At 39.4% G+C, this 12874-nt stretch overlaps 1 protein-coding gene across 9 annotated transcripts in view; it reads right to left on the bottom strand.

Moving 5' to 3' along the window:
- The window catches only part of Arhgap15 (Rho GTPase activating protein 15), a 604300-nt gene that overhangs the window by 530387 nt on the left and 61039 nt on the right, over nt 1-12874 (bottom strand). The gene's annotated exons all lie outside the window — the stretch shown is intronic.

Genomic DNA, 12874 nt, shown 5'->3' with positions numbered 1-12874 from the left:
CTTTCCTTGCCTTAATCCCAAGCATCTGTTTTCTTTCGAACAGGAAATCAGACTACCCACTGATTGTATTTAAATACAAATTAAAAATTGTGTACAGTGTTACCATTGGCTTGCTTGAGATCAATATCATTCCCTTTAGCCTTTCATGGGGGTCATCTTTAGTATAATGCTTCTCTCCACGGTTCTCAAAATGAGAGACACCATTGCGGTGAAGCTTGATAGTTTCTCTCTTCTTGTAGACTGAAGTAACCATCGGAACCAAGGCCTGAAGATGTCTGTATTTCATTAATGAGAAGTATATTTGTGCCTTGAATTCATTATTAATATTTTATCTCTGGAGGAGCACTTAACTTCTGCTAAGGGTTTTGTTTTACATATATTTTAAATCTTATTTTCTCCTAAATATTTAAAAATTATCAGTGATACAGAATCATAGCACAGGTTTATGGGACAAAAGTGTAAAATTTCTCTTCAAACATGCAATGTGTATTGATAGGATGAGGGTAATTGACGTAGCCATTATTTTGAATATTTCTCACATCGTTGGGAAATGTCCATTTTTTTTCTCTTGTTTGCTATTTTGAAATGTTCACATAATTATAGTCAATTCCAAGTGCCCTAAGGTGCAACAGAATCTTAGAAGTAAATTCTATCCAAAGTAGCTTCTATCCAACTACACCTGTCCTCTCACCAACCACCCTCTCCCTTTATTTCGGGTGAAGCTAACCACTGCCTTGGTAAGATGGATGTCTTAGAGTCTGCATGTGTAGTGTTCAGCCTCCTGCCTCTACAGCGAAACTTCTGTGATGATTAACTTGGTTATCGGTCAGGGCTTTGGATGTTTCAGTCCACCATCACTTGACTGCAATGCATTGGGCTTGTGGTGAGATAGTGAATCCTGTTGGGGTCACATGGCAAAGCAGAATTGCTCAGTTCACTGGGGAGGAAACAAGGCAGGCCAGGAGCCACAGTGGGGGACAGCCCTAGTGGCATAAGGATTCCAGAGAATTCTCCCTCCCTAAAATTATACAGCACTTCCTAATAATACCACCCTTGGGCAAAGGCCTGTTATGTATTGTCTTCCATTTGTGACACTATTAATGGCAGTGCAGGATTTATTGAAGTGACACTTATTATTCTTACTATTAGCAAATAAAATAACTCACTCACTCCTCCCATTTACTCTTGATAGCAGAGATACTCACTCTGATAGAGACAAAAGGAAATAGTTCGAAGAGTAGATTATGAAACTATAGATGCATATTCTAGAACGTTTGAATAAAATTTCCATTTCCCAACAAGTGAAAACTAGGCAATCCTTTAAATAAAACAGTAGAAGCCAACACTAAACATACTTAAAATTATTTTATAAATGCCTCATAAAATGTAAAACACAAAGTAAATAACAATTGTTGAGGATCAGAATGTTTATGACGCTCTAGTCATGTTTACTGAAATGAAACCCGGCATTGTTAAATTCCTGTTTTGCTGTTTTGTGCAGACACATCCTACATCTGATTTCATGGTATCTAACTGCCTGAAATTCCTGACAAATTAAATCAGGCTCAGTTTCAATTTTTAAAAATTCTTTCACTTTCCAGAAGGGCCCAGGTTAAAAAACCAAGGTTTCTTTTTTACTTCTGCAAGCTTATTTTGATCACTAACAAAGAAACCCTTTTGGTTTTGGAACACTGTGATGCATTATGTATGACACTTAGTCTGTGGTATGTAACGTTTGACAAAGATACCTACCTGCTGTCTGCTTTCTATAGTCCCACTGATCATCTTTCTTCATAGATCTCTATTTCTTAATTCAAAGGTAGATATGTACTTAGTGAGAGTGGTCTGCCTGCATTGAGTCATTCTTACAAACGTTGTGGGAGGCAAAGATTTGAATAACTACAAACACTCTTTCGAGAATTAAGATTTTCTGCCAAGTGTTCAAAATAAGCACATCGAATGAATGGCTTCAGCATCTTTAGTCAACACCTAATAATTGTGCGTTGCCAGATTGCTTTCTTCACCTATTCTTTGAGGTTCTTAGAGACCCCCAAACTCACCTTCTGCTGCTGAAAAGGGAAGATTTCATTTTGAAGGTTAATCCGACTCAGCAGGATTGAAGGATGGCACTTTTCCTTGGTTGTAAGTATGTTGGCTCAGGCCAGACAGCTGTTAGGACATTCTCCTCTGGGAATCGTGCCCTCAACACCCTCCATTGATGCACATACATGGTCTACTGGCTGCCGACTTTCATGCCCATCTGCTCAGATGGCCTGGTGCCCACTCACAAGTTGGCTGGATCCTTGCCCTTAGTGTGTAGGTGCCAGGCAATGATGGGTTTAGATGGGCAGCCTGCATAATACTACAAGTGACAATTTTTTTCTTTCTCTCTGTGCAATATCTATCCTCTGTGCCTTCCGTGAAAGAGAAACTTGTGTTTCTCCACCCCCTGGCCCTAGCTATGGATGCATGCAGCCTTGTACATGTAGATGAACATGTGTATTCAACTTGTCACCCACATTAAGATTAGAGAATTAAGGGGACAATTCCCCAAGATCCAAGTGACAAGTTCCAACAATGAAATGGGTTGGATTGTGAAAATCCTGAGCAACTGGAGTCTGTCAGAAGACATTTAGCAAGGGTGTAAATACAGCCGGCTGGTAGGTAGCAGGGTACCAGGACATGGCTGAAGATACAGCAGTGATGATTATTGTGTCCGGCACACATTGTTCTGCTTGCATTGAAAATCAAGCAGAAAGAAAGGGTTAATAGGGACACGATTTTTATGTCCCGTGGGGCTGAGGGTAGATGCTGTGATAGTCAGACCTCCAAAATGACCCTAACCAAAAGAAGAAGAAACAAAAATAGCATCATTCCTTTTAAGCTACAGCAAACCCATGAAGAGGAATAGATTGGCACAGGAGGTTGCGACTTTAATGATCCAAAGCATATGAATGCTTGTTAGCAGACAGCAGACAGACATAAGTAAGAACAACAGTAATGACAGCATCTGCAGCCTGGCCTATGGCACGAAAACCAATCAGGCAGCAGTGGAGAGAAGCGCCCGAAGGTACGGTAAAGCTGTGCTTTCCTTGTGTGTTTATTTAAGGGTGATTGAATTCAGGGTGTTGTCAGTCTGCCTTGGAGAATGGTTATCCAATGTGTAGGCATGATCTTTCTCTCTGAATATGGTCTGTTGAGTCAGTTAGTTATGTGTGACTACTTGATCTGTCCTAGCCTTTATATACTGCCAAAATCGTCCAGTCCAAGTTCCAAAGGAACGAGGCCTAAAAACTTTTGGCTCCAAAATCAAATTAGGCTTCTCTACTTCCTTAGCCAGAAATGCATGAATATCCGATGGCCAAAACCAAAGAATTTGACATTGTGGAATGGATAGAGCTGTCATCTACCACCAAAGTGTGGAAATATCCACTGTTTGAAGTCAAGACCAGTTCAACATCTTCAGTAATCAGAACAGATTTCTCGGGACACCTTTCTGTGGTATTCTGGCATTGGGCTAGGAATGTTTCTGGCAAGCTGCCGATTTCAGATATCAAAAGTGTAAGAACATACGGTTTTTAAAAGAAAATCTGCCATTTTTTTCCTGTCCAAAAAAATTCATAAAAGTTGCACATTTACTTATTAAAAGTGAGTCCCTTCTCCCACGTTCAGGTTACTACCAGTTGCTTAGATGCATTGAAAGGCAGCGTAAGTCAGGATGATTCAAAGAAGATGATCACGTGACTTAATGTTCCTGTTAGCTGTCATTGGGGATTTTCCGCAGGACTTTCTAGTGAAAAGTAGAAAAAAAATCAGGATAAAACCCAACGCTCCTTCATCTGACTACCTGTGCTGTAAGTTAAGCAACCATCAGAGCTGCCTAAGCAAACCGTTCTCAAGTGCCCTGTCAAGAGAGCCCCAAGCTAAGAAGCCAGTTTTCCATTTCTTGTAGTCCTTAACATACAATCTCGCAATGCTACGAGACCAATCTTTTCAATGTGTCATTGAACCAACCATGAGCGTTAGCTTTGGCCCAAGATATCTTACCAGAAATGTGTTCCTAATTCCTTTCAAAATACGAGCCAGCTGAATTTCTGGTCTCTTCCAGATGAATTCATTTCTTACAGAATATTTGACTAAACTAAGGTCAAGTTTTCAAAAGTAACCCTTTACTGGTTGTAACTGAAGCAAGCTCCTGGGTTTGTATGGGTGGTTAGGGATCTAGGTTCTTCTCTAGAAAGAGAATGTGAGTAGATATACAGCCATTGCTATAGAAAGATGCAGATACAGAATTGTGTGCAAGGTAGGACACAGGTATGTTAAAACACATTAAGCACATCTACTATCACAAGACACGAGGTATTTATAGTTATAATTATGTAGTATAGAATATATAATTATAATTATATAATGTAATTATATGTTAATATAATTTAATTATATATTACTATCATATAATTATTATTCTGTGTATTATATATGTACACATGTGCATGTGCTTACTCAAGGGCACATGTAGAATCCAGGGGTTAGTATTTACATATTTCTTACCACACTTGGAACTTGCTGGTTTGGCTAGACCAATTCACAAGCAAGCCTCTCAGATCTGCTTGTCAGAGCTTCCCTAGGTAAATGGTACTAACTTTTTATGTGGATTCTGGGAATCAGAATGCATATCCTCATGCTTGTGGAGCAAGCATTTTTACACAGCAAGCCATCTCCCCAGGTGATAAATCCAAGGTAGAGGTGGGGTATAGTGTTTATAAAGGGTCATTGGCTTTTGGTTGTCAGATTCATTTTATTAAGAAATATACATTCTGCCCTTAATGATTTTTCAGGGCTGAATTTACTGCCTGTCAGTAGTAGTAAATGAACAAATATTGGCTACCTTCAGCAGGTAGATAATTTATAACCAATTATTTTGTAACTAATCAAGCATCTTTTGTCTATTGGCATTATATTTCACTTAAGTTTCTTGGAATATGATGTAAAAGCCTGGAAGATACATAGACACTAAGTGTATGTATGCTTTTGTTAAATCTAATCAGCACAGCACAGTAAGTTTTACTGGGTGAATCTGGGTACAGGATTATGATTGCCAATAGTCCATCTCTTCTAGATTTTATACTAGTAAATAACAAACAGTGTCAGAATTAGTTTATAACAAGAATGCAGAAGTTATCAAAATATCTTACTTAATCTCTTTCACTCATTAAAATCCCATTAAGGCCACAGTAGAAAGGAAAAAAAAAACTTCATCCATAGAAAATTTTAGAAATGAAATTGTGAGCAAAAGTGAACATGAATCAAACATTTAAAAGATAAAATGTATTATTTTTTCCAGCTTGGTGTGTGTCTATTTGTATTCTAAGCATATGGAAAACAGAAGCAGAGTTTTGAGGTCGAGGCACGCCTCGTCTCTACAGTAAGACTGAGTCCTAAACATAAAGATGCTGGAGAAAGGTTCCATGAGAGAGGATAGGAAGAAAGGCCTCAAGGAGGGAGGGAGGGCAGGATGTGTGCCAGAGATGTAGAGTTAAAGAATACTTACTGCACGTAGAGTGGATTGAAGAAGCGTAGTGTTGGGAAGATGGAGAGAAGAGATGGAGAGAGGGATGGTGGAGAAAAGAGTAACGGACACCTTTGTAAAGCGCCCTTGTGGGGACTTTCTGCCTTAGTTCATTTTCTTTTGCTGTGGTGAGATAAAATACTCTGACAAAAGTAATTCGAAGGGTAAATGGGTTATATTGGTTTATGGTTCAAAATAGAGTATCGTCTGCAAGGATACTACAGCAACAGAAGTGAAGACACCTAGTCACATTCTAATCAGGAAGAGCGGAGGTTGGGTACAGGCATGCTCCCTACCTTCTCCATATATGCAGTCCAGGATCCCAGCCAGAGAACGGTGATCCCACAATAAGTCAGATTCTTGCCTCAGTGTAAGAAAGTTAGTTCCCTGCAGGCATGCGCACAGGCACATCCTCCAGGTGATTATACACGTCATTAAGTTGACAAAAAAGACAAACCACCATGGTTTCTATTTTCTAAATCTACTAAAAATGAATATAAGGTACTTATCCACTAGCATGGGTGGATAGTAACTTTCTCAGAAGCCAATGACTATAAAGTGAAAATCCAAGTGAGTTACATCCTTACAAGTTGTTGGGACCCCCAGATTCACCAAATAATACATTCCATTGGTCTCCTAGAAGGATAATGCAAAACAACTGACAAAGACAGCACACATTGGGCTGCAGGACATGGGGGGAAATATCCCCCTTTGTTGACTTGCTTACGCGGTGCCAGAACTTACTAGAAGCTTCTGGAGGAGTAAATTCACCATCCCTCCTACACTGCTGGAGATACTATGAACTACAATAGCAGTCGCCAGGGGAGGAGGAGGTTCACATTGGTACATAGTAACATCACTGTTACAGAGTAAAGGATGTCTTTCAGATGGATTGCCAGCCCACTCCAGAGAACTTACCTCCTGGTGGAGAATATAAACTTGGTAAAGAGCCTATACTTGGGGGGATGTCATAAAGCTTAGAAGGAATTGATACTTTTGTATCAAAATAGACATTGTGTCAAACTAACTTCTACAGACATATGCTTTTACCCATAGATTAGTGTTGTTCTTAGCATCACCAGAAAAGCTTTTTTTGGGGGGGGGGGGAGTGGGCAACAGTTATTACAGAGATTCAAACATGTCCAGAGTGCTGAAAATAAGTGGCTAATTAAGGACTATGGAGTATGGAGTGTCATAGCGATTGATTAGTGATGAGTTGTCTGTTTCCTACTCATTCTCATGCAGCCAACCATAATGAAATTTAGTGGGTCACACAGGTTCCTGTGTGCGTGCACATACACACAGACAGACAGACAGACACACACACACACACACACAGACACACACACACACACACAGTAGTAGGAAGGGGGCTAGTTGGGACAAAAAGCTGTGGTTGGAGAGAAAAGATGGCAAGAGAGGGCAGGGGATGAATATTACCATAATTCCACATATGAAGTCACTAAAGAATAGCAAAGAAAGAAACTTGCTATAAAGAAACAAATACAACAAAAAATTAACCTCTTTCTAAGACATCAGGAAATGAAAATATTAGCAAAATAAATATGACTGAGATATTTTTGGATGATCCAAAAAAGAAAAGACATGTGGATACAATATAATGACTAAAGAAGATGCAACCTGAATTTGAAATTGTGGAGAAAGGAATATTAATGGCAGAAAAAGAAAACATAGAAAACAAAACGGAAGAATTCTGACAAAGCCAGTTTCTCATTTTGTTGACACAACCTCCAGAATCTCCAGAAGCTCATTATTTTGTAGCACCTAGTACCCAGATAATGAGCGTCTTACTGCCTATCCCAGCTATCACTCAGAAGGAACAGACTCTCAGACAATATAACCCATTGCACATAGCCATGTGATCATAGCATTAAATCAGAAGCAGCTTTGAATCTAGAGTCCAGACTCACATTCCCTGCTAACGCAGAGGGAAGAGGGATGTATGTGGCTGAGAAATAGAGGACTAAAATCTTCTTCCTAATAATCAATGGGACCTCCAGTATCTATTATTAATCATACTCCAGAAATTCAGAGGCACAGATGTATTTCATCATCTAGAAGACCAGAGGACTCTTTAGCACCATGAATAGTTCCAAGTTCTTGTATTACTGAGTGTAGGTAATCTCAAGTGAAAAGGAGATTTCATCATGTAACTGCTCTGTAGAATAGCCACACATGGGATGATGGTAGCACACACATGTAATCCCAGCACTTGGGAGGCAGACACAGGCAGATGTCTGAGTTTGAGGCCAGGATGGTCTACAGAACAAGCTTCCGGACAGCCAGTGCTACACAAAGAAACCCTGGTTTGAAACAAACAAACAAACAAACAAACAAACAAACAAACAAACAAAACAAAAAACAAAATCAAAAACTTATTAGGGAAAAGAGTAAGGCCTCTGCTCTAAACACCTGGAGAGTTCTATCAACATTTTAACGCCCTCTTTTAAAGTATCAACTAATAGTTGCTGATAATTAGAAACTAATTAGTTACCAAGTACTAACTAGTCATTGTAGTTGTAATGAGTCACTGTAGTCATATAGTAGGACCATAAATAGTTAGGCATGTGTTCCGAGTGATAAAATAACACCTGTTTTTCATGAGAATTTATAAAGAGGGTAGAAATTACCAAATAAGAATATATAAAAAGATGTATGTGTAGGTGACTTGGTAGATGACTACTTATACGCAGAAAAGGTAAAAAGAAAATAAACAAGCTTAAAAATTTTTTAAAAAACATAAACTTTTCAGAATATTTTCGAAAGAGAAGGAAAATAGGGTTCATACAAGCACAAAACCGCGATAAGCAAGAGTGGTGTTAGGAGATTACACAGTTCCGATCAATAGAATTTCTACAGGAAAGCAGTGCCGAGAAAACTAGGACTAAAGGAACCCCGTTTCATTATTAAAATAAGCGCTCATCATTCTGGACGACCAGTGGAAGGACTGGGAAATCTGGTCCTGTCTGTTATCACTGCAAGAGATGTTATTAATTCTCTTAGAATAAAGTCCACAGCAATATTTCCATGTTTATGCTTCTCAGAGCTTTCTAGAAAGAAAAAGAGAAATATCCCTTTTACCTATCATCTACTTAAAACTTTCTTATTTTTCAAAGGAAGGGATGGTGCCAAAATAATATTAATTTTAAAAAAAGGAAAAGAAAAACAACCCCCGACTAATGCTCCCCTACGACAAATAAAGATGAGTGAATTCCGAGGCATTCAATTCTCCATTGGGTCTTCACCACAATGCTGGAGTTAGTCATTAGTGCTCCCTGCCTGTGCTATCAGTAAATGATCAAAGTGTTTGTTTGGGGAGAAATCTGTCATAGATCATAATGATTCCCAAATTGTGATGCTGGCCATTTAGAGTAGACTCCTCTGTGTTCACTTAGGAGGTATTTTAAGGCAAAATTGGATGGGAGGATATAGGACCGATTGGGAATTTTTTTTCTTCGTAAATCAAATAACACAGAATGGCACCGATATTAGTTTGTGGACTCACACTCAAAGGCAGTAGCGAAGGAAGCATTCCCAGAACAAGTAGGGGAGGGGCTCGTGAAGTCCCACCCTCAGCCTGCAGCTATTGGCAACTGATGTCCGCTGGGGGAGGGGAGTTGGTTTTCTTAAAGCCTGAGTCTGTTACACGTTAGTAGACAACGCTGAACTCCACTCAGACACATGCAGGCGCCACTCAGTGAGGGCTTCATAAAGTGAAATAGAGCGAGCGAAGGTGGGAGAGAAGAGTGAGCCGTTACCAGGGCAGGAATTGGAAGAGGGAAGTAGGGAGCCAATTTTAACAAAAAGCATTCTATGCGCGTAGGAAACTCTCAGACAATCAAAAACTATGCCGAAGTACCAAGCAGACCAACCAAAGGATCGAATAAAACCGGTACCTGAATCGGCACTTATTTTGGAGTTAAAATAAGGCATGAACAGGTGTGGAGCAAGTCTAACTCCCAAGGACTTAGGTCATATGTTATAGAAGAAATTCTTATTCTATGAATAAAAGTTATAATTTACTCTTAAAGTAAGAACTTCGTACTTAAATCTTAAGACAATAGCAACAAAAGTGTAATAATACTCTTTTAAAATAAAATTTTCACATCATGAGTGTTCAAAGTTTGAGTTTTTATAAAAAAAAGAATTCAGTATTTTAATCATAAACAAAGAAAAGATTTTTACTTTGTATTTATGTCATACTCTCAGATTTCTCTGTGGCGTTGGGATGGACTTAATTTTCCTCAGTCGCTGGGAAAGACCCAGCTTCCTCTTCCACAATGAAAAAGAAACACACACACACACACACACACACACACACACACACACACACACACACACACACACCAAACAAAAAACAAAACAAAGAAAACAAAACAACAATAAAACAGAATTATTCTGAAGTGTTGGTCAGAAGCTCAGCAGAAACTTTAGAATGTTTGTGTGGTATGTGAGGAATCCTTAGGAAGTTTTCTTTAGGAGAGCTTGGTACTTTTTACCTTGGGATACAGGGCACTTTGCAGATGGTAATGGAAAAGGAAATTTTTGGAGCCTGAAATAGAAATGAAAAGGAGGGGGTACCTGATAGAATTTACTGGGACTAAGGAATTCGAGTTTAGGAAAATTAAAAGGAAACTGACAATAACGTTTACGTAAACCTGGTAAATGAAACTATATTCACCTCATCCTCTTTGCAAACAAAAATGCCAGCAGACTGTTTAGTTGTGGGGAATTATGTCAAATTTAAAAAGAATGTATTAATAAAAACATTTCATTTTAAAAATGGTTTCATAGACAGCATTCATTTCACAAAAGCAATAGCAACACACACATAAAGAAAATCACAGGGTCTTTTGGAATATGAAAGGACTGAGCTGCGGTTTAAAGATAATATCGTTGAGTAGTTTTTATGAACAAAGAAAAATTTCACGAAGAATCATGAATGCCAGGCAAGAATTCTATTATAGAGCGTTACATTTCTTTTGTGGCTACAGGTAATATATGTCATTTGGTCAACAGAATCAACATTTTGCATAGGTACAATTGATTTCTAAGCAGAGGCTCAAGTATACGGAGTAAGTTGACATCAGTAGCTCGCTTTTCAATCTCATGATGTTCCATAACACCCAGGGTCACTCAAAGGAGAAGCATTGCTCCTTTTATGAACAGTGAGGTGTCGAAGGGAAAATAGTCTAGTCTACTTCAGATAAATCCCATCAGGGACAAATGCTATGCACTCTACTTAGATAGCAATACACCAAGTCAGGTCATCCTGTTGGTTATCCCTCTCCTGGCTCTGTGGGGCTGTCCGATTTTTTGAGGTCATTTTATAAAGTAAGACTTTCGCTTCATGCTAAAGGCACTTGTCCTTCAGACTTTTGCCTTACCGCGAATCTTGCCTTCTCTTCAGTGTAGGCAACCCTTCACCCTGTCGAATGCTATTCTCTGTAATTCAGCTCACAGGATATACTTCAAAAATGTAAGCATGCGGAGCAACAAGCTGCCTCAGCGATCATGTCATTTCAGGTTACATGTTTCTTTTCTTTCTTCCTAGGACTTGGGTTGCTGGGATGCTGACCTCCCCAGCTGAGTCAACTGCCATGGGCAATGAGCCATGAGAGAATGAGCTGTGAAGACCAAGGGCAATCACAGCACAGGAACTTTGGGTTTGCCTAATTTTACATCCCTGCCTTATTCTTGCCTGGCAACTTGATTTATCAAGATTGCCCTTTTAATGTGGTTTCAGCTTTAAGCTTCAATTTAAGGACAGTGGTTCTTTTTTGTTTTGTTTTTTTCACTTTTGGTTAACTGTATTTCCAGTAAATAAACTTATAAGAAACCAGTCTTTCACCTTTAGCTTTAAACAAGTAGAAACTAGGAAAGTCTCAAACAAAAAAACCCAGGAGAGTGATCTATTTTTAAGCAGTATTTACTTTACTCTCCCATTCTCATACTCAGGCTGGAGTTCCGTGACCCTTTTGTTGGTAGACACTTTTCATCCCCTGGGTGTGCTGTCTGTGATTGTTTTATCACTTACACACTTTAATATTTTTGACTTTCCTTTCTCTCAAAGACGTTTCAATGAGTTCGAAGAAGACGCCTTGGGTGCTGTCCTCTGAAACAATCTATCCCATTTTCTTGATCGTTGTTCACTTGACACAAAAGAACCCAGGCTTACACCAGAAAGGCATAATTCCAGTAGCATCATCCAGAGGACTGGTAGTCACTGGTTGGTACGAATGGCTCATAGTGAGATAGAGGGCCCACCTGGACATACCCAGCAGCAGAACTGCCTACCCCTGCCTTTGCCCATCTTGGTCTCTGATAACCAGCCTTCAATAGTACCTAGCTCACCTCCAGAGTCTGCCAGAGGAGAAAGAATTCGGCCAGACTTTCTGTTCCTGTATCTTGGGAAGATAAAGCTCTAAGAGACTGCATCTGCTGTAGAATTAGAGGCCATCGGACTTAATGGCATAGGCTAAAACTTAAAACATCCAATGATTATTCTGTTTCTTTATTTGCCTCCAGTGTTAAAATTGACCTTCCATTTTTGATGGGTGCCTTCTCTTATGGTAAAGAGAAGTTGGCTGGTGAATGATCTTCTCTGATGACCTGCTTTTTATCTTTCCAAGGAGCAGGGTATGTTGCCAGGAGCTATCTACCTGGTGGGAGCCCTACTACATATGCACAGACCTTTTTCTTCTTACCTGATACCATCTACCCTAAATGTTGGGGACTTGGCCCTTGTCAGATATTTGGTCCAAGTGGTAAGAAAGATTTGTTCCAACCATGTCGGGGTGTTCTACAACCTCTAACATCTGTATTTCCAGAGGCAGTGTCCATACTTAATTAACTCCCATTCTATTGAGAGTAGCATCCCATAGAGTCTCCTGGAAAACTCATGACATCATTTCTAAGAGGTAAATCCAATTCTGTAATAGCTCAATCTGTTATCATCCTCTCTCCTGTCTTTCCTTTTTCTCCCATCCCTTCATCCCTTCATTCCTTTTCCATCACTACACTTCTTCCATTTCACCTCCATTTCATTTCTCATTTCCCTTCATCTCTGTTTGCTCTCTGTCTCCCTATTGTCACCCCACTTCCTCTCTCCTCTTTACCTCTACTTTCTACACACACACACACACACACACACACACACACACACACACACACACACACCATATACCATTGAGGAATCTCTGCTGAAGAAAAATGAACGTGTAAATTTCCTAGCTACAGACGAACTGTGACTAGACCATTTTTCTCTTCAAAACATTAATATTT

This window comes from Rattus norvegicus, chromosome 3 (assembly GCF_021556685.1).
Source record: "Rattus norvegicus strain SHRSP/BbbUtx chromosome 3, alternate assembly SHRSP_T2T, whole genome shotgun sequence".
Classification (NCBI taxonomy): Eukaryota; Metazoa; Chordata; class Mammalia; order Rodentia; family Muridae; genus Rattus; species Rattus norvegicus.
This window is presented reverse-complemented; position numbering and strand designations above follow the sequence as displayed.